General features: G+C 39.8%; 1 protein-coding gene and 1 pseudogene across 1 annotated transcript in view; both read right to left on the bottom strand.

Moving 5' to 3' along the window:
* The window catches only part of COLEC12 (collectin subfamily member 12), a 191973-nt gene that overhangs the window by 103176 nt on the left and 64428 nt on the right, over positions 1–24369 (bottom strand). The gene's annotated exons all lie outside the window — the stretch shown is intronic.
* On the bottom strand, positions 17431–18076 carry LOC123954355 (annotated as a pseudogene).

Below are 24369 nucleotides of genomic sequence, written 5' to 3'. Positions count from 1 at the left end.
AAGACAGAATCATGAAGAAACAGAAAATCTAACAGATTGATTACCAGTAAGGAAATTGAGTCAATAATCAAAAACCTCCCAACAAACAAAATCCAGATGCAGACATCATTACTGAATTCTACCAAACATCTGAAGAAGAATTAATACCAAGCCTTCTTCAACTCTTCCAAAAAAATAGAGGAGGAGAGAACACTTCCAAACTTATTTTAGAAGGCCAGGATTATCCTGCTACCAAAACCAGAAAAGGAGGGCATGTGTGCATGCACACGCACACAAACACACACCAAAAAAGAGAAGAGAAGGAAAATTACATATCAATATCCCTAGTGAACATAAATATAAAAATCTTCAATAAAGTATTAGCATAATTGAATTCAACAATATATCAAAAGGATCATACACCATGATTAAGTAATATGTATTCCAGGGATGAATGATGGTTAACATCTACAAAAATCAATCACTGTGACACACCAAATAATAAAATGAAAGATAAAAATCCTATGATCATCTCACTAGATGCAGAAAAGGATTTGAAAAAAATTCAACAAAAAAAGCACCTCTCAACAACAAGTATAGAGGGAATGTACCTCAGTATAATAAAGGCCACATATGATAAGCCCACAGCTAACATTATACTCAATGCTAAAACTCTGTAAGCTTTTCCTCTAAGATCAGGAATAAGACAAGGATATCCTCACTAACCACTTTATTCAATATTGGAAATCCCAGCCAGGGCAATTGGGCAAGAAGAGGAAATAAAAAGCATCCAAGTGGGGCGCCTGGGTGGCTCAGTGGGTTAAAGGCTCTGCCTTCGGCTCAGGTCATGATCCCAGGGTCCTAGAATCGAGCCCCACATCGGGCTCTCTGCTCAGCAGGGATCCTGCTTCCCCCTCTCTCTCTGCCTGCCTCTCTGCCTACTTGTGATCTCTGTCTGTCAAATAAATAAATAAAATCTTTTAAAAAAAAAGCATCCAAGTTAGAAAGGAAGAATTAAACTCTCATTTTTTTGCAGATGATATGATGTTATATATAGAAAACACCAAAAACTCCACCAAAAAGGTGTTAGAACTAATGAATGAATTCAGCAAAGCTGGAGGATGCAAAAACAGTATACAAAAGTCTATTCCATTTCCATACAGTAATAATAAACTGCCAGAAAAAAATTAAAAAAACAATCCCATTTACAATGGCATCAAAATGAATAAAATACTTGAGAATAAATTTAACCAAGGAGATAAAAGAGCTGTACACTGAAAACTATTAAGACAAAAAATAAATTAATGGACATAAATAAAATATTCTGTGTTCATTGATCCAAGGAATATTGTTGAAATGTCCAAATAATCAACCAGTCAATCAATAAAATGTCCATCCTACCCAAAGCAATCTACAGAGTCAATGCAATCCCCCATCAAAATTCTAATGGCATTGTTTGCAGAAATAGAACAAACAGTGATAAAATTTGTATGGCCACAAAAGACCCAAATAGCCAAAGCAACCTTGAGAAAGAACAACAAAGTTGAAAGCATGATGCTCCCTGATTTCAAACTATATTATGAAGTCACAGTAATCAAAACAGCATGGTACTGACATAAAACTGTCACAAAGATCAATATAATAGAATAGAGAAACATGAAAAAACTTACAGATATGTGGTCAATTATGACAAAGGAACAAAGAATATACAATGGGAAATGGAGAGTCTCTTCAATACACAATTGGGATGGATGGATGACTGGGCAAACTGAACAGCCATATGTAAAAGAATGAAACTGGACATATCATACACCATACACAAAAATTAACTCAAAATAGTTTAAAAACATGAATGTAAGATCCAAAACCATAAAAATCCTAGAAGAAAACATAGGTATAAGGTCCTTGACAAAGGTCTTGTTTTTTTAATCTGACACCAAAAGCAAAAGTAAACAAGTAGGACTACATCAAACTAAAAGCCCTCGCACAGTGAAGGAAAGTATCAACAAAATAAAAATATCCAAAATGTATGAAGAACTCCTATAACTCATTAGCAAAGCAAACAAAAAATATAACTCACTAGCAAAACAAAATAAAAATGTCCAAAATATATGGAGAACTCCTATAATTCACTAGCAAAACACAAGAAAAAAACTAAAAAAAATCTGATTAAAAAATAGGCAGAGGATCTAAACAGGTATTTTCCCAAAGAAGATATACAGATGGCCAGCAGATACCATGAATAAAATACAAATCAAAACTGCAAGATAAAACACCCAAACCTATTAAAAATGGCTATTATCAGAAAGACAAGAAATAATGAGTGTTGATGAGGGTGTGGAGAAAAGAGACCCTTGTGCGCCTTTGTTGGGAATGTAAATTGGTGCAACCACTATGGAAAACAGTATGGATTTTCCTCAGAAAATTAATAATAGAACTACCATATAATCCAGAAATTCTATTTCTGAGTAGTTACATTATTATTCAGCCATAAAAAAGAATGAACCTTGCCATTTGCAACAACATGGATGAATCTTGAGGGCATTATGCTCACTATAATAAGTCAGAGAAAGATAAATACCATATGATCTTATTTACTTATGGAAGCTAAGAAACAAAAACAAAAAACAAAGAAATCAAGCTCCTAGAATCAGAGAATAGACTGGTAATTGCCAGAGGCAGGGAGTGGGGGGTGGGAGAAATGGGTAACAGGTGTCAAGAGGTACAAAATTCTAGTCAAAAAATAAATACATAATGGGCATTATTTATTTTTTAAAATAAATTTATAGAAAAATAAAATAATCTATTTTATAAAAATATAAAAAAATTTTATAAAAATAAAAAAAATCTATTAAAAAATAGATTATATTTATTTGAGAGAGAGAGCATGAGCAAGAGGAGAGGCAGAGGGAGAGTGAGAAGAAGAGTCCCTGTGGAGCAAGGAGCCCCGAGGTGGGCTCGATCCCAGAACCCTGGGATCATGACCTGAGTCAAAGGCAGATGCCCAACCAACTGAGCCACCCAGGTGCCCCAATAATAATAATAATTTGAAAAGGAGTTAGATCTAAATGATAAGGAGCTAGTCATACCAAGATCACCAGCAAGAGGGAGTAGCTACTGCAAATATCCCAATGCAAGTAGAAGCTTGAGAGAAAGATGACTACTTGCAGCAGCGGGGTAGAATGTGGAACCAGGAAATGTGTCATGCACGTCTGGACAACTGTCAGCGATACTGCCTATATCTAAATGGAAAAATGGAAATGTTTATTAACGTTGTTTCAACTGAACAAATAATGAAATAATTTATATCTTAGTCTTTATGACGACTACACAAGGATGGGCTATATTGGATCCAGCCAAATATTCACCAACATATGTTCAGACCTGGGTTCCAAACTCCCCTTTGTCTTCTGCTTTCCCCTACCTTCAAACATGGCCACAGCTGAACCACGTTCCCAAGGCCACTGACAAAATATCTAGTGACCTGAGCAGAGACCTATCTTGCTCTTCCTTCTGGCCAGGAGGAGATCATGGTGGGAAACAGACATGGTAGAGGGATGGAGATGGTAGAGCCAAGTTCATTACTATAAGCATCAGACGCATGATTAACAGAAAAATTTCACCCCTAAGGCCTGTTGCTGTCAGCAAATTCCAAGAAACACTGGTCATTACTATAGCAACTGATTTCACATACATCACGAGAAATCATAACAGTATTAGCTTTTCCTGGAAACAGTCAAAGTTGAAACTGCCTACGATTTGAGTGTTCCCCATTTCCTCTAATGATGCTGGCGCTGCCCCCAATCTTCATGCCTTTCTCTAACCACTGTGGATTATTCAGTCCTCTAGAGCCTCCTCCATTTTTGTCCCTGAAGAGGCTGGTCCTGCTCTTCACAACTAAGCCATTTGTATACTGTTCTAAGCTTTAAAAGGCCAAGAAACTGGGTGTATAGGTGTAGGGAAGTGAGGATCCAAGAAGCAGAAATGACAGGATTCAGAATTTAACGTTCTGGGCTTGAGCACCAGCTCCACCAGTCAGCCATATGACCCATGAGCAGTTTACTTGAACTCTCTGTACTTCCGTTTCCTCATCTGATAAATGGTGCTGCTAACCAAACCTCTTATGAGATCGGCATGTGGAATAAAGAAGACAGTAAGTGTGAAAATACTCCGTAAGTATAAGAGCCGTGCAAACACCAAGTATTTGCCTGAAGCAAAAGATCTTTCTTCACTTCAGGAAATTAACATCCAAAATAATGAAATTTATTAAAAGTCCTTATTATAGCCGTTGGCTTCTACCTATATTAAGGAATTCAACGAAGCCGTCAGTGAAAAAAGGACGAAAAGCTAACCTAATTCTGGTCCTGCCTCTGCCACCATGAGTAGCCATTCAGACCATCTGCTTCCTCATTTACAAAATGAAGATAATAATACCCAAGCACAGATATAAGGATCAGATTATAGATAACTTAAAATTCTTTGGAAAATATCCAGCAAGTGCAAGGATATACATTTCAATATCCTAATATACACTGCACATATCTTAGGGGATTACCAAATTATACTTTGAGTTTGAAATCAAAATTTTTTTTCATCAAAAGGTCAACAACCTTCATAGAGAAAGAACTCTGAAATGAGCTACAGATGAGTAAGTACCCTTTTTTTCCAAAAAAAAAAAAAAGATTTTTAATTTATTTTACAGAGAGAGAGAGAGACAGTGAGAGAGGGAACACAAGCAAGGGGAGTGGGGAGGGAGTAGCCTCCCCACTGAGCAGGCAGCCCATGGGTTGGGGGGGCCTGATCCCATAGCCCAAGGCAGCTGCTTAAAGACTGAGGCCCAGCCCCCCCCATATCTACTTTTTTAAGGCAGGTACAGAGTGAGATAAAAATAATCTCCTTTCTGTAGATATGCAAAATGCCCTGTGGTGGACTAGAGATAACCACAAATTCCTTACTATTCCTCCAACTGAGAGAAGTGTCTGTTCTCTCCACTGGAGTCTGCAGGGTTGGGTGTGGGTGTCTCGGTGAAAACTTAACCAACATAATCAATATGGCAGAAAGAATGTGGTGCCATGCCAATTTCCAGGCTAAGCCTTAGACTAGCACTTTCTGACTCCTGAAGACTTGCTTTTGGAGCTCTGAGCTACCATGCAGGAAGCCTACCCTGAGACTGACGTTCTGTGAGAAAACTCACACTAATCACTAAGAGAGACCATATGAGGAGAGAGGGAGCTGCCTGGCCGCCCCAAGTCTTGGAGTTCTCAGCCATTCCTATTATCCCAGTTGAAACCCCAGGATGGTGCTACAGAGGCAAGCTGTTCCAAATCCTGGATGCACAGATCAGAGATAAAAGAATAATAAATTGTTTCATGCCACTAAGTTTTGGAGCAGTTGTTTCACAGCAAATGATAACTGGAAAATCATGCAAACATGAAATGATAAAATATTTGGTGGTAATTTATGAGTGTGTGTGTCACTAAAATGAAATTTCAGCCCCACAGTTGCTTCAGTCCTAGAACAGGAAAACATTTTCCTATGGCCAGCCGCCAGTGAGTGTCTGAGAAATTATGGCAAACTGGAATGATTCCTCAGTATTTCCAAGTACACAAAAAGGGGAAAAGCCTCATTAAGTTTTGTAAAGCAACAAAACCTATACAGGCTAAATCTCTTCTGCAGAAATCCAAAATGAAAAAAAAAAAAGAAGTCTAAAAGTCTAATAAAAGCCCTCAAAAAGTTTTTGGGTAAGGGGAAGAGGGCTCTGGATTTCCCCCAAGGTCGAGGTTAAACGTGATACCAGACAGTAAGTTAGGACTATATAAATACTGTACCACTCATTCAAAATCTTGTTAGACCACTACAGGCAAATCACTTCAGAACACATTTGACAAATAATTGAGCAACTCCACAAAGGCTAACTAAGAAAGATTTTGACAAATATGCTAAACTCATTTGTATTGTATATATTTTTTTAATTTTTTGTACATTATATTGTTTTAACTTTTCAAAAACCCTTTCTAGCTGAGGAGACTGCTGCCCCTCCTGGGCCAGTCAATTCTTGGAGATCCAAAGGGCCCAGATGGGAGCATGCCTTTGATATGCAAACTAACCAAAATTCAGAGCCAGACCTTCTCAATCTGTTCCCTTAACCCAGGACACAATATCCCTCGGCCTTCATCATCCCAAGCCAGGTACAGAACAACTAGAGACCATCTCCACCATCCAAATCCCTTGGAGGTTATTACAAGTAGCCAATCCTATTTCTCCTGTCCTGTCTTTCCTTTCCCTCAGACCCCCAAATAAAGGCTGTGGCCTTATTTACCATGCCATATCCAACAAGGTTATTCTCAGAACATCACTCAAAGGGGTTACGTGTTCAAAGATTTAGCTGAGGTCAAGGGCACCTGGGGGGAATTAGGGACGGGTGAGATTACACTAGTTTAATGACCATGAAATTACAGAGAGGTTTTTCTCTGCACCAAGACCTAGCAACCTTCTGACTGGTGCACTGATGTCAGTGAGGCCTGGTCTGGGAATGCAGAGGGGTCAGCACATCTCCCATTACAGTTAGAAAAGCACCACAGAAACTGTGAAGGATAAGCCATGCCACCTTCCTTACAAAGGAGAACAGCTGAGAGACAGAACAGAAACTCAACTGTGTAATTCCGAAGTTCAGTTGCTCAAGTCATCTAGCAGAAAAAGTTACATGGATTGCCAAGTACCTACTTCAATTAGTTACTATAAATAAAATATCTAAATGGTTGCATAGTTTTAAAAAGTGTACACGGGGCACCTGGGTGGCTCAGGTCATGATCTCAAGGTCACGAGGTCAAACCCGCATGGAGCTCTGCACTCTGTGGGGAGCCTACTTGAGATTCTCTCTCTCCCTCTCCCTTTGCCCCTACTCCCTAGCTCACACTCTAAAATAAAATAAAATAAAATGAAACAAAATAAAATAAAATAAAAAGTGCACACACAGCTTTGAGTTGTTCAGGGCTGCCTGTCTTCTAAAAATGAAGCCTGTCTCTATCGCTGAGTTATGAAAACTACATATTAAGTTTATAAGGATATACTTTACTAGAAATACATGATAAAACTGAACCCTCTTGTCTGGTGATAGAAGCCAAATGTTTTATTAACAACCCATGCTAATAGACAGCAAATGGCAAAAAAAAGTGTATAAACGTATGTCTCAGTTCTACCATGAACTGTTCTACTATTTTCTCTACTATCATCAGAAATCAGATTTTGTATCTCCTAAACGTCCAAAAAGTGTCTTCTTTCTTCTATAGTGTAAACAAATTAACTGAGGTCTTTCTTTTACAGATCCCCTATGTTCGCCATTACTTACCTCCTGCCAGTAGGTTGATGAAGCAGGAGGCAAACATGAACAAACAGGAGGCAAACCCAAAGGAATGTAGGAGAAATTTGGAGGTGTAATTAAAAGAATTACATGTCTGGCTTCCCGTGCCTTTAATTTAGGAAGTCAGTGGCTTCAATCATGTACTTCACAGCATGAGTAATGCACAGAACGACTGTGTGGGAGCCACGGTTCAGAGGACCCTGCCACCCAGACTGAGGCCAAGTGGCACTTTCTTCACTTGATCAAAATACTTAAGTGATTCCAACAACTGACTACTGATGGTAATCTTAGCTAGACATTCCTGCCACTGGGATCTTTCTACTAGCTTCTTCAAATGGCCACCAAGCTGCCATTTAAGCATTTTTAAATATTGCCAACTCATTTCCTAGATGAGGGACCAAGAAAGGGTTCCATGTATTTGGGTCATGCCAGCTGGACTGGGGTTAAAGTTCACACTCATCATGTCCGTTTCTGGACATCAAGCTCCATGACAGGCCAGATGACCGTTGTTGAACCACTAGATTACTGCCTCCTTTTCCATATGGTCTCATGAGTTTTTCAGTTGATCCAGCCAACCAGCTGTTGCCTGAAAAGGGCTATGAGTATTAAGGCCTTTCAGACTGTCATGCCCATCCAGCCCTATCAGGTTAGCAGGTCACCAGGATTAGTGGCCTTCTTGCCAGGCCACTGGCCTTTGTGGAGTCAGTAGATAAACCTATAGGAACACCTAGGATTAGGTGTAATGCTATGTTACTCCACATAATACTATGCTATTTGGTAACAGTGGGTAGCTAATTTGGGGCCATTTTGTTTTTAAAATTGGAAAATATGTTTACCAACAGCAACCCAAAGCTATTCCTTTATTTCTGGTAGCTTCTTCCAGTGACCTAGATGACGATGTCCTCTTTTTCCCAGGTCTTCAGTTCAGTTTCTTTATCATCATTCTACTCCTAATTCTCTCGAAGTCAAATGTTTGAGTATAAATTTCAGGCCGCTCAATTTGCTGATTCACGTATGTGTGTGTTTAACATTGACTGAATATTTGCTAAGTGCCAGACCATGTGTTAAAAATTAAGGCACACAAATGCATACTCATTATAAGAAGAATTCAAAATATATAAGATAAAATGTGAAAGTGCCCTTTATCTTTTTTGAATTTACTCTCTCTTTAGAGATAATTACTGTTAACTGTATTTTCCATATCTTCAAAAAAATCCATAGATATGTACATACACATACATGCAGTCTATGCATCACATTCTAAGCATGTGCCCATGGAAGTATTGGGGTGTATGTGTGTTCATGAACAATTTTAGATATGGTATTCATGAGTTTAAAAAGTACATATTATGAAAAATGATCATAAATGTTCTTTTAAAATTCCCACTCTGATCTTTTTGTTTATACAAATTTCTCAGAGTCTGCAGAAAGTAGACACCACTGGACTCACGGCCAACAAGCCCGGAGGCTTTTGCCCTGTAAATATTCTTTTCACCCACGATTCAAAAAATACTTATTGGGCCTAGACCATCTTCCAAACACTGTGCCAACCAGGAGTACGAAAGTGAAGATGTAGCCTTTCCCTCAAGTCCAGAATACACAGAATTAAAATGGACATATGTACTATTTTTCCAAATAAAGTTATTTTTAAAGAAAATAGCCTCAAAAATCCTCCTTTTGGCTATAAATGGTTGTTATTTAATTGTACCGTCAGGTGTTACAATGATAGTTGTTCAAATATTAGCCTTCCCCGGTAACAAGACATGGCAACTGACTAGTAGTGCTTGTCTCCCCAAAAGAGCCTTAAGAAGTACGCAGGAGCACTGGGGGTTATACGTAAACAATGACTCATGGAACCCTACGTCAGAAATTAATGATGTACTGTACAGTGACTAGCATAACATAATAAAAAAATAAATTAAAAAAAAGTAACGTTTTAGGTATGAGAAGTTTGAGAAACTTTGGGTAGATTTCATATCATACTGGTCACACATGCACAGGGCTGGCCTGATAGTAGGGATAGTTTAGGAGCACTCTGTTTTTTACTCGCTTATAACTGAGGTTGGCCCAGTCAGAATGTGTTGATGTGGTCCCTGATTTGGGGATCAGGAAAGAAGTGACCTAGATCCTCCCTAGGAGACAATGATGCAGGTTGAGAGAGCCAAAGAGTTCATCTGATTTCTTGCTCCTCTTTCCAGTTGGGAAGGAAAAGACAGTGATTTGGGACTGTGCTCCAGATGGACTTTTATAGCTGCCACTGAACTCAGTTTTAAGAACAACATCTTCTACTGAGAGAAAAAATTACACAACAAATGTCCCTGATCACTTTTCTATGTAGAGGGAAAGCCCAGTTATAAATTACATCCAGGACTTAAATCATGGCATGACCCACGAATGACCTTCTGCCTTCTCAGTGCAGCCAGCCTGGTGACTCCCCCTGACCACTGTGACCATGGCAGCTGGATTACAGCAGGGATGGAGGCTGCAGCAGGACTTACGTAACCCACAGGCCTGTCTCTGCCCCGGCCCTCTGCTCACATTAACACGAAGCAGTATATAATTTAGAAAGGGGGAAATGCGATCATAGCTTTTGCCCCCACACTGCTATGAAATTCCAGGCTTTTATGTGCAGGAAGCTCCGTGTTGATCTTGGCGTCCCCATGGGTTAAAAATCTTGTTTAAATGTTGCAGCCTTAGAATAGTCTTTGAGGTTTTTCTATGTTGTTTTATAAAAGGCTTCTGCCTGATTATTTACAGATGCTGTCTCTGAGAAAGCTGAAAATAGTCTCACTATGAATTTGGACCCAGGCTTCCCTTACATTTTTATGGTGAACAGTCGAGCCCAAAGATTGGGCTGCTCAGTTGGCTTTTAAATGGGTTTCCGTCAGTGTCTCTGCCACTGAGGTGTCTGTTGACTTGCCCTCAGTCTGTCGAAGGAGTCATCATCAGTGTACTCATGTGACAAATAATTGCTGAGCCCTACTACGTGTCAAGTCTTGTGCCAGGGCCTGAGGGCACAGGGATGAAAACCAAGGCTCTGGCTTTGAGGAGCTCACTCTAAGGAGAGGAAGGAAATATGAGAAATGCTGTCACAAACACTGGGGTCCCCTCACAGGAGACAGGGAAGTGCAGGTAAACAGGGAGGCCTGCTCAGTTACTCAATGCTCTCCCACCTTCACCTGGCTCTGTTAGTTGTAATAAACTAGGTAGGATGAGGTGTGGTGTTCTTCTCTCTGTTTTTCCCTTCATCAGATTTGAATCAAGCCTCTGCCTCTGGGAGGACCTGATCCATAATATTTCATATTAAGAGAGACCCATTCTTGTTCTTCAAGATCTCTGGAGAAGAACTTGGTAGAACCTTCATAAATGTGTCCACAACGTTCCCGAGTGTAGGCAGACGGCACTTCAGTCTCCATAACCATAACCCTTGAGCTGTCACTGAAGTTACTCTCTTCTGCATCTTCTGCATGCTGGAAAGCCTGGTATCTGTCCATACTTAGAGTCATGCCATGACCGGCTCCTTTGCAGGCTAAGCAGTCCTGCCCACCCACCCCACCCCTCGCTCCAGGCTTGCTCACCTCCTTTCAATGTGTTCAGTGTCAGGTCCTGGCCTCACTCCAAACCCTCCTTATCCCTTCTCAATTACAAAACCCAGAACTGGGCCAGGAAAGGAGTGTGCCGGGCCAAAGACTTTCCTTCCCAATTCCCGCAAATTCCTGAGAGTCTCTACAGGCTGGTTAAATGAATCTCTTTTTACAGGATAACCAGGGGAGACTCTGGGATGACAACACTAGGGGAAGAGGTTGAGGAGAGTAAAATATCGTCCTTACAGGTTTAATTAGGGACACACGGCCTCCATGGTCTTCAACATTACCGCTCCTGGCACCATGAACCTCTCTCTGGAGCCATCAGGACATGTGGGTGAATGCTGGAGAAGTGCTTTTGGATCAACAGGAGTGCCATAAATCACCGTTACTGAGTTAAAGATGTCTCCATGTGATTTACAACTGCAGTAATAATGACCTGGTGAGTTTAAGAACTCACCACTCCATCTCTTATTCTGTAGACGCCTCTTAAAGAAAGATGAACCAATCTAAGCTGAGAACAATCATATAAACACATCCCATCTTGACATGGCATTTTTTATTTTCCAAAGTATTTTCCCACATAGAACCTCACCTAATCCTCACAATAACCTTGTGCAATGAATCTTAAATGCACTAACTTATAGCTAAAGAAAGAGAGGCACAGAAGTGCTAAGTGCTAAGTGGCTTGCTCAAGATTACACAGAAAGTAGCAAGGTAGGACTAAAAATGCAGGTCGGCCTCACCAATCTCTTTAATTCTAACTACTATTTGCAAAATATACCACAGCTTATATGGCAAGTTTTCAAATCCAGTATCTTAATGGTCCTTAAAATATTCCTAGGATGCAAACAAGGAACCAGCAATAACAAAAACTGTGCAGAAAATGATTATGAAGAAGTTTCAAATGGATCCGAATGACTAATGGGTGATATCAGTGGAAAACTGGGCATTGCCTACTGCAGCCTTCCAGGTTACCCGAACCTATGAGGTCTTTTCACGTTTTGTGGACTTTGGGCTACTTTACAACTTGTAAGTTGGAGATGAGTAAGAGGAATGTATGTCATTCTTACCCACAGACATGCACATGAATATTGTCCATTGGAAGTGCAATTGATTTCCCTCTCTCTTTGGAAGAACCAATCTTGTATCTACTAACCCAATCCTAATCGCCTACGTACGCACCTGCCCTTTGGATTCTCCTTTGCCCTGGCAGTAACATTACTGATTCTCTCATTAATGAATGAGTTAAATAAATCCTTGACACATGGGGCACCTGGGTGGCTCAGTGGGTTAAGCCTCTGCCTTCAACTCAGTTCATGATCTCAGGGTCCTGGGATGGAGCCCTGCATCGGGGCTGAGCAGAGAGCCTGCTTCCCTCTCTCTCTGCCCGCCTCTCTGCCTACTTGTGATCTCTCTCTCTGTCAAATAAATAAATAAAATCTTTTAAAAAAATCCTTAACACCTATTCATTTGACATTTGTATAAGAGTCATGATGTTCTGTTTTAATAAAATAATCATCCTTTAACAACAGCTAACATTTCTTGAGCACATACTAGAAGCTCTTACTAAGGTCTTTACATACATTTAATTCTCACAACCATCACAAAGCAGGCACCCATTACTTCTGTTCTCTAGATGAGAAGGTAGAGGTTTAGAGAGATTTGATAACTGGCACAAGGTCCCACAGTCACTAGAGAGGAAATCACTTGTGTCTGAGGCCACTGCTGTTGATATTTCCTTGGGTTCTGCAATACCTGGAATGAAATAATTAGGGCAGCCATGTGACCCTGACAGAGGTGGGCAGGTGAGGGCCTCTGGAGCAGTTGTGGGAGGCAGTCTGCAGTTCATGCACCCTGAGGTTAAAATCATTCTCATCTTGGATGTGGACCAACAACCTACTGATAGACGATTTGGAATGTACTCCATGTTATCTGTCTCCCACACAGCATGAGCGGAGGGAAGAGAGTGTCCTGGATACAACACTGGCCCCACAGTGAGAAGAGGTGCCTCCTTCTCTTCTGAGCCTCCGCTCAGCTACTGAAACACAGCGTTATCCCAGACAAGACACTTAACTTTTCTGGTTAGTCTGAAGTGACGAAGATCAGATGGAGAGACAAGAAGGGCAAATTCAGCTATGGCCGCAATGCTAACAAAGACAATGTACACAGAGCAACGTATATGGTTCCCTGCCCTTTCAGTCGTTGAATGTGGGCCTCTGAGAAGGGGAAAGTCTTCATTTAAAGCAGCAAGAATTACAGGTCACCCAATAGACATAGGTGGAAGAGTTCTACATCTTGCCCCTGCGGACAGGGCTGTCCTTGGGTGACCTCCACAGGCTGATCCTTTTTCATTTATTTATTTTTTTTTGACAGAGAGAAATCACAACTAGGCAGAGAGGCAGGCAGAGAGAGAGGAGGAAGCAGGCTCCCTGCAGAGTAGAGAGCCCGACGTGTGGCTCTATCCCAGGACCCTGGGATCATGACCTGAGCCGAAGGCTTTAACCCACTGAGCCACCCAGGCACTCCTCCATAGGCTGATCCTTTTAGAGGCTTCTTCAGTGGATCTCTGGGGAGTGACTCTGGGATGCAGTGCTCTTGGAAGAAAAGTGAAATTCTGTGTCTGGACTAAAAAGATAGAGGCTTATCTATGTAATTACTAATCTCTAGAGGAAAAAGAACTTTCCTTTTTCATACCTTTGAATCTACCCAGTCATTGGCACAGCTCATAACTAACCCTCAAATGTACACTGAACATAACTGAAGGCAAGTCCATTAACTAGTTAAATCATTCATGCAACAAACATTTATTGGACATCTTATCACACGCTTGGCATTATCCCAAATGAAGGAGAGGCCAAGCCTATCCCACCACATTCATGGGCAGGTGGGACATGCTCTCTGGATTCCACTCTCCTCTCTGGCTGTCTTTGGGGAGGTATTCTTTACCCCCTTCAAAGTTGCCTTTGGTATTAAATTATCATCTTTTATAAAATGCACAATTCTGGGTGCATGGGTGGCTCAGTCGGTTAAGCATCTGCCTTCAGCTCAGGTCGTGATCCCAGGTCCCAGGATCAAGTCCTGCAACAGCCTCCCAGGGAGCTTGCTTCTCCTTCTGCCTCTGCCTCCCTTTCTCTGTGTTTCAAGAACAAATAAATAAAATCTTGTAAAAAATGCACAGTTCTACACAAACTGTTATTTGCCCTCATGGAATTCCTACTTAATGACATTTTCCCAACAAATATTGACTAAATGTTTGCCATGGGTTATGCCTTGTTCTATGTGTTGGATTAAAACAAAGAAACAGAGGAAGTCTTTGCTCCCATGGAGTTTATGTGTAATTTAGGATGAGACAGAGTTGTGAGAGGAGACAGATGAAACTCAAAGAACCTTTTAAAAATACAACCAATTTGTAAAGAGAGAAGTAAAATTGTCTCTATTTGCAGATGCAATGATACCATATATAGAAAACCCTAAGGACTACACCAAAAAATGGTTATAAATAATCCACAAATTGAGTAGTTGCAGGATACAAAAATCAATATATAAAAATCAGCAACATTTCTATGCATTAACAATGAACTATCAGAAAAAAATTAAGAAAACAATCTCACTTAAAACTGCATTAAAAAATAAATAAAAAAACCTAGGAATAAATCTAACCAAGAAGATGAAAGATCTGTGCACTGAAAACTATAAGACTTTAATGAAAAACTGAAGATGACACCAATATATGGAAAGATATTCTGTGTTCATGGATTTAACGAACGTTAAAATGTCCACACTACCCAAAGCAATCTACAGCGTCAATGCAATCCCCATCAAAGTTCCAATGGAATTTTCACAGAAATGGAGCAAGCAATACTAAAATCTGTATGGAGACACAAAGACCCTGAATAGCCAGAGCAATCTTGAGAAAGAAGAAGAAAGCTGGAGGCACCATGGATTGCAAACTATGTTATGAAGTCACAGTAATGCAAAATTGTATGGTATTGGCATAAAAACAGCCACACTTATCAGTGGAACAGAACAGACAGCCTAGAAACAGACCCACAATCATATGGTCAACTTATGACAAAGGACAATAATAGTGTCTTCAATAAATGACACTGGGAAAACCTGGACAGCCACATGCAAAAGAATGAAACCCTATCTTACACCATATACAAAAATAAACTCAAAATGGATTAAAGACTTGCATATAAGACCTGAAATCATAAGACCCCTAGAAGAAAACATAAGATGTAAGCTCATTGACATTGGTCTTAGCAATGATATTTTGGATTCGACACCAAAAGCAAAGGCAAGGAAAGTAAAAATGAATAAGTAGGACTACATAAAACTAAAAAGCTTCTGCACAGCAAAGGAAATAATCAACAAAATGAAAAGGAAACTATAGAATGGGAGAAAATATTTTTAATTGGGATTTTTTTTTTAATTGAATTGAATGAATTTCTTGTGTATTTTGGATATTAGTCCTTTACTGGATATGTGGTTTGCAAACTTTATACCAGGAAACTTTAAAAATTAGAACTCTCGAATTTCAGAAATAAAATTTTTAAAAAACCTAAGCAATACAAATTTATACTTTTTATCTCTCTCTAGATCAAGTTAAATGATGGCAAAAAGGTTGATTTTCATATGATTCTGTGGGTATCTCCCATTTTCAAAGAACACAGAAATCAGAGCTTTTTATTAAAAATAGTGCTTCAAAACAGTTTACTTCAAGTTACTCAGTGGGTAACTGACCAAATGGTCAGAACACATGCCATGATTGCTAAGCAATCTGTTATTATGGCTAAAAAAGTGACTGATTAGAAATTAAATCCAGGGGCACCTGGGTGGCTCAGTGGGTTAAGCCTCTGCCTTCAGCTCAAGTCATGATCTTAGGGTCCTGGGACCGAGCCCCGCATCAGGCTCTCTGCTCAGCAAGGAGCCTGCTTCCCCCACCCTCTCTGCCTGCCTTTCTGCCTACTTGTGATCTCTGTTTGTCAAATAAATAAATAAAATCTTAAAAAAAAAAAAGAAATTAAATCCAATTGATATATACAGCCATATGTCTGTTGGAGCTCATTTGAAAGGAATTACTTTAAATAAAGTATTTTTCCCAAATGAATCAAGCATTGCATTTAATTAGGTAACTAAAGGCTCTATCTTTTTTTGAGACTTAAATTAAAAATTATAAGCCAATATAATTTGGAACAATAGTAATTAAAACACTAAACTATATATAAATATAATGGCTTTCCGTTAAGATTTCATTAACTTAAGTGTTTTTCTCCCTTTGGATTAAATTACATCAGGCCAAAATGAACTCGCCCCCAAGCAAATTTTCTAAGGAACGAATATAACATTTACTAGGAAACACAAACACAGTAAAGGAATTTTTTTAAAGATATTTTTTAACCAGATGGAAGGCTTTTATTTTAAAAATGTAAAAGGTTATAAAAGCCCCCTTTTGGGGGGCAATCATAATTTTTTTAACAGGCCAAAGTGAATATTCTTAACACACAAGTGTGACTTTAATTCTTTAAAATGCAGTGGGGAGTGATTTTTCCTTAACAGTAAGAAGGAAAATCCCTCTGAGATTGTGAAGCTGTAGAATTTGAGACTAAAAACTTGCTAAAATCAAGACACAGTTAACCATCTCTTCTGTGTGTCTGCGTTTTCTTAATGAAAGCATTTTGTCTCCCTACTAGTAAGGATGCAGATTTCAAAGTAGCTAAACTACTGTTAGATCAATGTGTACCACACCAGACAACCTCTATACTTGGCTGATTTGATTGTGAGCAACACAAACAAACAAAGCTATTTTCTTACGCAATTCATTACTAACACAGGCTAGCAGAGAATCTGCACCAGAGAGAAAGGGAAGGTAGGACTGTGTGATGGTGTATGTCAATTTGAACATCTAATTCCAGGCTACGTGAATAATGAAATCACAGTGAGCAACCAAGCCAGGAGAAGCCCTACAATCTGTGAGAGATCCCCTACCACCCGCATCTATCTAATCTAGCACCCTTTACTTTTTTTTTTTTTTTTGGTGAGATGATTCTTTTAACTACATTCCATAGACAAGGCATGCTTATAAATTTATAAAAAGTTTAAAGGTCTGTTTAAACTAGAAGTTTCACTCCAGTAAGAGAATTATAAAACTATGCAAATCTTTTATTTAAAATGATGCGAGGGGCACCTGGCTGGCTCATTAGGTAGAGCATGCAACTCCTGAATGCAGAGTCATGAGTTTAAGCCCCACATTGGGTGTGGAGCCTACTTTTAAAAAAATGAGGTTATAAATTATAATTAATGTGTAAGTACAACAATGGCACTAAATTTAGATATGGAAATTCTCCAAGTTGTTGAGTGTGAATAGTATCAAACCTTTCCTTTCTGTTGATGCTTCTGGCTGAGAATGGAAGGAGCGATGGAGGCTTGAAGTAACTGAAAAATTCTTCACCTTGTTTCTTGTGACCATGTGTGGAGGGCAACATTGTTTTCTCTAGAGTCTCAAGGTAAAATATCTCTGATTTGAAATGAGAATTGATCTGTTGCTCGGCTAACCACGGCTCGAATACTGCCAAAACACTTTGATGGAGGATTTGCCAGGAAGAGGTTGCAAATGGCAGTTCTTGCCATCTAATGTTTTGGAAAGAGCCAAGATTGTGAACTTTTCACATCAGCCCAAACTGTCCATGTCTGTTTCATGTTCTCTCCGGTGAGTTTGGTTGTTCCTCCTTTGCCAAGGAGCCTTCCTATTACCCTGGACATGGGGTCTCCCTTTACGGGCTTCACATCTGTAATTTTAAAAGACTCTAGAAAGAGGTCATCCAACCTAATGAGGGCAAGTGCATCCTCCACAGGAAACCCCAAGAAGAAAGGCTTTCACAAAATCAGCTGCTTTTGTCAGAATCGGAATATCCTTGGTTTCTTTACAGGTCCTGATTTCTACATTCCTTGATTTCAGGGTAAAGCGTATCTGAAGTCCCAAATGTTCTACGATGGGAGTAACTCTCTTCATTCAGTTCTCTTTTAATGGCATGTGGCTGCTGGCTGGAACTGGGATTTTCCCTGTTTCTTCTTGCTCACCCAGGAATCCAGGGCCAGTGGAGCATGGCATAAAGGGCCAGGCCTCCACTGTGCCCACACAGCCCATGTCCCTACATCCCCTGGCCCCAGACAGCCTACCTTTTTCCCCACTGGCCAGCTGGCCTGGTGCGTGAGCTGGGTGAAGCCATCCTCAGCCTGGTGCTCTGTGCTACCATTCCCAGGAATCTATAGCCCACAAGTGCTTCCGACCCGTATTGCTCTTACTTTAATTCACAGTTCTTATCACTGCCTGGCATTGCAGGTTTATTATTTGTTCATTTGTTTTCTGTCTCTCCCAGTAGAATGTGAACTGCCGCAGGGTTGGCTGTGGTTTGCTCACTGCTGCATCCCCAGCTCCTAGAACAGGGCCTGGCATAAGGCAGTTGCTCAATAAATAAATCCTTTAGAAAACTACAGACTCTGGACCTAGATAACTCTGTTTATTAATTATCCCTATTTTGAAAACTTATATTTTTCCAGAGCTCTTTCTTAATTACCTAATTATTTACTAATGAATATATTGTTTATAGCACATTTGAAAGATAATGTTCCTTTTTCAATTATATATTGCATTCGAAACTTACAGTGAATGGAAAATCTCTTAGGTTTTATTTGTACAGACAAAACTGCTAAGAATATGAGTATGAATAGATTAAGCTAAGTTTATTAATCTAAGTAAGCATATAAAAAGTAGAAACTTAAGATTTTTTAAAATTTAAATTCAAAACTTCTTTAAATTAAAAAAAATTTTAAATAGTCGACTTAAAACTATTTTGAACCTACCTCCATATCACCATGGAAAACGATTATCATACACAAATCCAACTAAAGAACTGAATATTCTAAAAGAGAGGGAAAACTTTTACTGCATAGTCACTGTCATGTGGAAGAATGTTTTTAGGACCCCAAATGGAGAACGAGTAATAAATCTAGTGTTCCTGACAAAACAAATATGTTTTGTTAACCCAAAGGACCCAAATTTTAAAAATATAGACTGATCCCTTGATGCTACCCTTCATCATCTTTGCACATAAATTATTATCCACTTTGTACTTAAGTGGGTGGCAAAATATAGGAACCATGATCGCATTATGTGGCCTCTTATAGCTGGTCAACACATTTTATCTTGACTGGCCTACTGAGCAGGATTTGGATCAGGCCCTTCTTACTCTCTATCTCATCTCATAACACACTGAAGATTCTTCAGGACAAGAATCATGCCTTATTCATGTTTATTTCATGAGACACTTTGGAGAGTGCCTGACACACAGCTGGTGATCAATAAAATCATAACTGAATGAATGAATGACCCATGGGATGTGGAGGAGGGAGGACAGAGGAAAGGAGCACTGAGATATCTAGCTTGGGTAAGTCAATGAAAGTGGTTGGAACTCATGAGGAGAAGTACATGGGGGAGCGAGTTAATGAGTCTGACTTTGCACATGTTATAGTTTGACATCCTACTGCATATCTGGTTTGGAGATCTCTAGTAAGTAGCTGGGAAAACCAGGTGACAGCTCAGGGCTCCTTCTCTCACATTCACTGATCCTTGGTTCCTTCCAACACACATTGGCAGCATCAACAGCTGTAGTAGTGATGATAATGATGATAATTGCTAACACTTACTGAATCACTGCCATGTACCAGGCACTGTGCTATGAGTTTATATATATGATCTTATCTAACAATTACAGAAAGCCAATGAGGAAGATACCAGTATTATCTAGGGAGGTTAAATAACTTGTCTGTGGTAGGTCACAAGCCTATACTCCTAATCATTTTACTAAAATCCAAACCAATCCAAGAAACCTTGAAGAGTCTAAGAGTACTGCCAACCTTAACTCGAAACATGTATCTTTTCTATGTGTCCGTCTACACTCAGGTCTGAAAACGTTTCCTCAGTGAACCTGGACTTGACTATGTCCATTCACTAACCTCATTAATTTATTCATTCATTTACTAACAAATATTTGTTCAGTTCCAGATACTCTGTTAAGTGCTGGCATCTACATTAAAGCCAGTTAAACAATGTTTAAAGCGAGTAAAACAATGTTATCACTGGCAAATAATAATAATAATAATAATAATAATAATAATAATAATAGCAAGGGTTTACAAAATACAGCAAAAGAAGCAACAGAGTATGCGGACATTCCTACTACAAAGGGAGCCCGGTTTCAACTTCTAATCTGGCTACAAAACCTCATTTAACCTGGCTGGGTCTCCATCCTTATATAAAAGTTAGGGGGTAAAATTACAGCCAGTTCTGCTATATTGCTACTTTGAAAATACAAACTCTTTCCAAACCATTTGATATATTAGAAAACAATTGGAGCATAACATGAATTTCACTTTTTTGCTAATACAGTTTCTTCTGTGACAAACACTAAGTGAATCCAGAAAAGGCCATCCAACTGAACTAAGCCATTCTGGAATACACAAAATGCGCATGTGCACACACGCACGCACACACGTTAAGCACCTCCCCTCTACCTCAGTTCACCACATGTTGTGAGCCACACCCATCCACATGTGGTGCTATAACTTTCCATCTGATATCAGACAACCATGCTTCCACCCCTTCACAAAAACTCACAAGCCACAACCCTTCCAGTATCTACCTCCTCAAGCAAACTCTTCAACATAAAGTGCCATGTCTACTGTTGTATTTATGTATTTCTTAACGTGTTTCTTTTTTTTTTTAAAGATTTTATTCATTTATTTGACAGACAGAGATCACAGCAGGCAGAGAGGCAGGCGGTGGGGGGGATAGGGCGGGAAGCAGGCTCCCCGCTGAGCAGGGAGCCCAATGCAAGGCTCCATCCCCAGACCCTGAGATCATGACCTGAGCTGAAGGCAGAGGCTTTAACCCACTGAGCCACCCAGGCGCCCCTTAACATGTGTTTCTTTAACATGTATAAAACTGTGCTAACCTTTTTATAGGACCTTATCTTTTTTAAACAATACGTCAGTGGTAAGGTTTTTGAGGGCTGTGCCCCATGCCCCTTATCCCACTTTTCCCATTGGCCAGTGGTTTTTACCCCATGATTTTGTATAGTGCGATGGTTTCTAGAAAGGCAATATGTTGCATGATGGCAGAATTGACTATACTCAGATCATGCTCAAATTTAATGTCAGTTCTGCACAACTTCTTTATGTCATTCCTAATGTTTACCTCTGATAGTCCTTTTATCTTCAATCTTAACATGCTGAATCACATCAATAGGAGGCTGCAAATAAAAAGCAGCATTTATTTAAGCCTGAATTTGCTTTTTTTTTTTCTATAAGGACCAGGTCATATCATTTAAATGACCACATACTTTGCTACTCCCTCAGGGAAAGCACCTATTTCCTTGCACTTGAAAATTCAGCACTTTAGATTGGCTGTCCCTTAAACCATAAGAGACTCTTAATCATAGGAAATAAACCAAGGGTTGCTGGAGGGGAGGGGGTGAATGGATGGTCTAACTGGGTGATGGACATTAAGGAAGGCACATGATGTAATGAGCAGTGGATATTCTATAAGAGTGACGAATCATTGACCTTAACCTCAGAAACCAATAATACATTATATGTTAATTAGTTGAATTTAATTTTTTTTTTAAAATGGAAAGAAAGAAAGGAATGAAGGGAAAGGAAAGGGAAGAGAAGAGAAGGGAAGGGAAGGGAAGGGAAGGGAAGGCAGGCTGTCTCTTGGCTTCCTATACCAAACAAGGATGCTTGGGAGCTTTGTTGAAGGCAGGACTGGTATGGACTCAAGAAACCTAATATAGTCTGAAGGTTACTGGCATGCTCTATCAGTTTTTTTGGAGACCCCTGTGGTAACTAAACCCCTGGATTCTTGCAAAATTCTGGCATCCCCAGGAGGACATGAAGTCAGGTTACTGCTCAGCCCAGAAGACCATCAGCTCTAGCGTCACCACTTACAGAAGACAACAGAAGCCTTTAGAGGCCTGCTCTGATCATCCCCTCCTGAATCTGGGTCTGCCCTGTTTATTAAAAGGCTGGAGAAGAGATTTGCCTGTGGCAGGTGGTAATCTTCTAAATCCAGTTATGAGAGAAAGAGAAGAAAGAAAGGTTAAGAACCCTGCAAAATCTACCACAAAAATCAAACTCACACCCCAAGGGGGAGTCACTACAGAAAATATATGAGGCCATCATCATTATTACTCTTACTATAACACTACTAAAATATTGTCCACAAATCATGAAGCCATTCTCATTGGCTGAGAAAAAGAAATAGGAATTATTAGAATATATGTTTTCCACTGATAACGTAAAACTGTGAAAGAATGTGCCAACAACTGAAAAGTGGTTAAAGCTCAGTATGAAAATGCAAGAAATAAAAGATACACAGTACTTAAAATTGCAGATATTTAAACCAATAATAGCTGATAATGACCCAGAAAGATATGTGGGGCACATGGTGTGTTCATGACAAATCCCCCTAATGGGGGCTGTCTTGCTTTCATCATCAACCTGGCACCAAATCTAGCTTGGGGTCTAAGTTTCTATTCCCCATGTTTCTGTATTGTCAGAGCAGCCACATCTGGTCCACTCTTCCTCCACAAGGCCTCTCCTGGCCACGCTCTCTCAAATGGTCTTTGTCATGGTTCTGATCAGCTCAAGCTGTCACCACCACCTGCCAAGTGTGATGCAACAGACTGTCAAAATCAAACCCCTATATCTGATACCTTCTCTCTCATCATGTCCCTACTCACACTGCCATCAAAATTATCATCCCAAAGCTGCTATTTGAAGTTTACTCTCTTTTGCAATCACACAATGGCTACACTTTCCTTGGAGACCCCTTCAGATGGGTTTTGATGGCAACATCACCTTCACTGCACCCCACTTATCTGGTCTAAACCATTCTTTTCCTGCTTCAACTCCCAACCTGGCCATCCCCACATCCCCCACGTGAGCCTAAATACTTGCCATTCACGGAAGTGCACTACACGGCCCCCTGCTCCAGGCCTGGGCTCATCCTCTCTGCTAAGCTCATGTGAGTCCAATCTTCTCTGCTTCTTATCTCACTGACTTCCCTGATTCTGACTAGCAGTTTTTGGGTGTTTATTTAGTACTTATTCCTGATATCTTCTTATCCTTCCTTAGTTGAATTCTGAGTTTCTTAAAGATTGTAGCACCTAGCACACTCTCTTGCACATAATGAACATGCTATTAACACTCACTAAATGTAACTAAGCTGAACTTCTCATAGAGAAAGGATGAGAAGTTAAATTCATAGACATGTATGTCTGACATATATTTGAAGTCTCTTGTTATACATATCTTCTCCTGAATATCCAGAGGTAGACAAAACACTCAGAATTTTGCCTGCTTGATAAAAATCCTTCTGGATCTCTAAAATCCAAATATTGCATTAGAATGAGTAAGCTGCTATACACATAAGTTGAAGACACTCATTTGTTTTCCAAATGCAAAAAGTGTCAAAATATAACGTCTATTATTCTGATGGGTCAGGCTAAAGAATTTCCTGGAATTTTGCACTCTTGTTTCTGAGAACACACAACAGAAATTTGGACTGAAATCTAGACTCCTCAACCCCTCCTCCTAGCGAATGTCCAAAAAAGACTGTGTGTTTCTGGCAGTCAGATATTCTTAATAACTCTTCACCTCTCCCCTTTGGTCTTCCATGTGTCTGTGTTGTCTCTGGAGAGAATTTAAGTCAGAATCTGTGACTAATGGGCATAGGATATCAACCAGACTATTGCTTCGAAACGAGCTCCAGCTAGCCCTCAAGTCTTTGTCATAACACTGCCTTTTGGTCAACTTACTGGACTGTGTGAAAGAGGCCTACTTAGCGATGAAAATGTTGGTTAAATAGGCCCTGCTCGGCCAGGGGACTAGCTAGAGAAAAGGGGCTTATTTTGCATGTAACAAAGTAAAAAAGACAAGGTGACTTTCCAGAAGTCCTCCACTGTAAATGTAGTTTGGTACAGACATGACACAGATCTCCTCTGCATTCAGCTGGGATTTTCAGGCCTGACCGCTTATCCAGGAGTCACCTGAATCAAAAGTTACAACCAGAGGTATCTCTCCCAAGGAAGCATGTTATTTTGCTCTGAACAGCCACAGAAGAATTTTTTACCATTCTTTGATGATCTTACATGTGTTCATCTTTCCTCTACAAATAGACTGCTTGTTTCCTGGGCCCAAGGTCCAGGCTTCGTTGTTTCATTTGTATTCCTCACGTAGCTGCCTGAGTCACCAATGTTGAAATATCTAGTGCATGCTCATTACATATCTTCAATTAATTGTGCTATAAAAAGTTGCACAGTACTTGTGTTTTTCAGAGATCTCTAGCTCATACCTAGAAACGAGCACACATTTACATGA

The sequence above is a fragment of the Meles meles genome, chromosome 12, assembly GCF_922984935.1.
Source record: "Meles meles chromosome 12, mMelMel3.1 paternal haplotype, whole genome shotgun sequence".
NCBI lineage: Eukaryota > Metazoa > Chordata > Mammalia > Carnivora > Mustelidae > Meles > Meles meles.
This window is presented reverse-complemented; position numbering and strand designations above follow the sequence as displayed.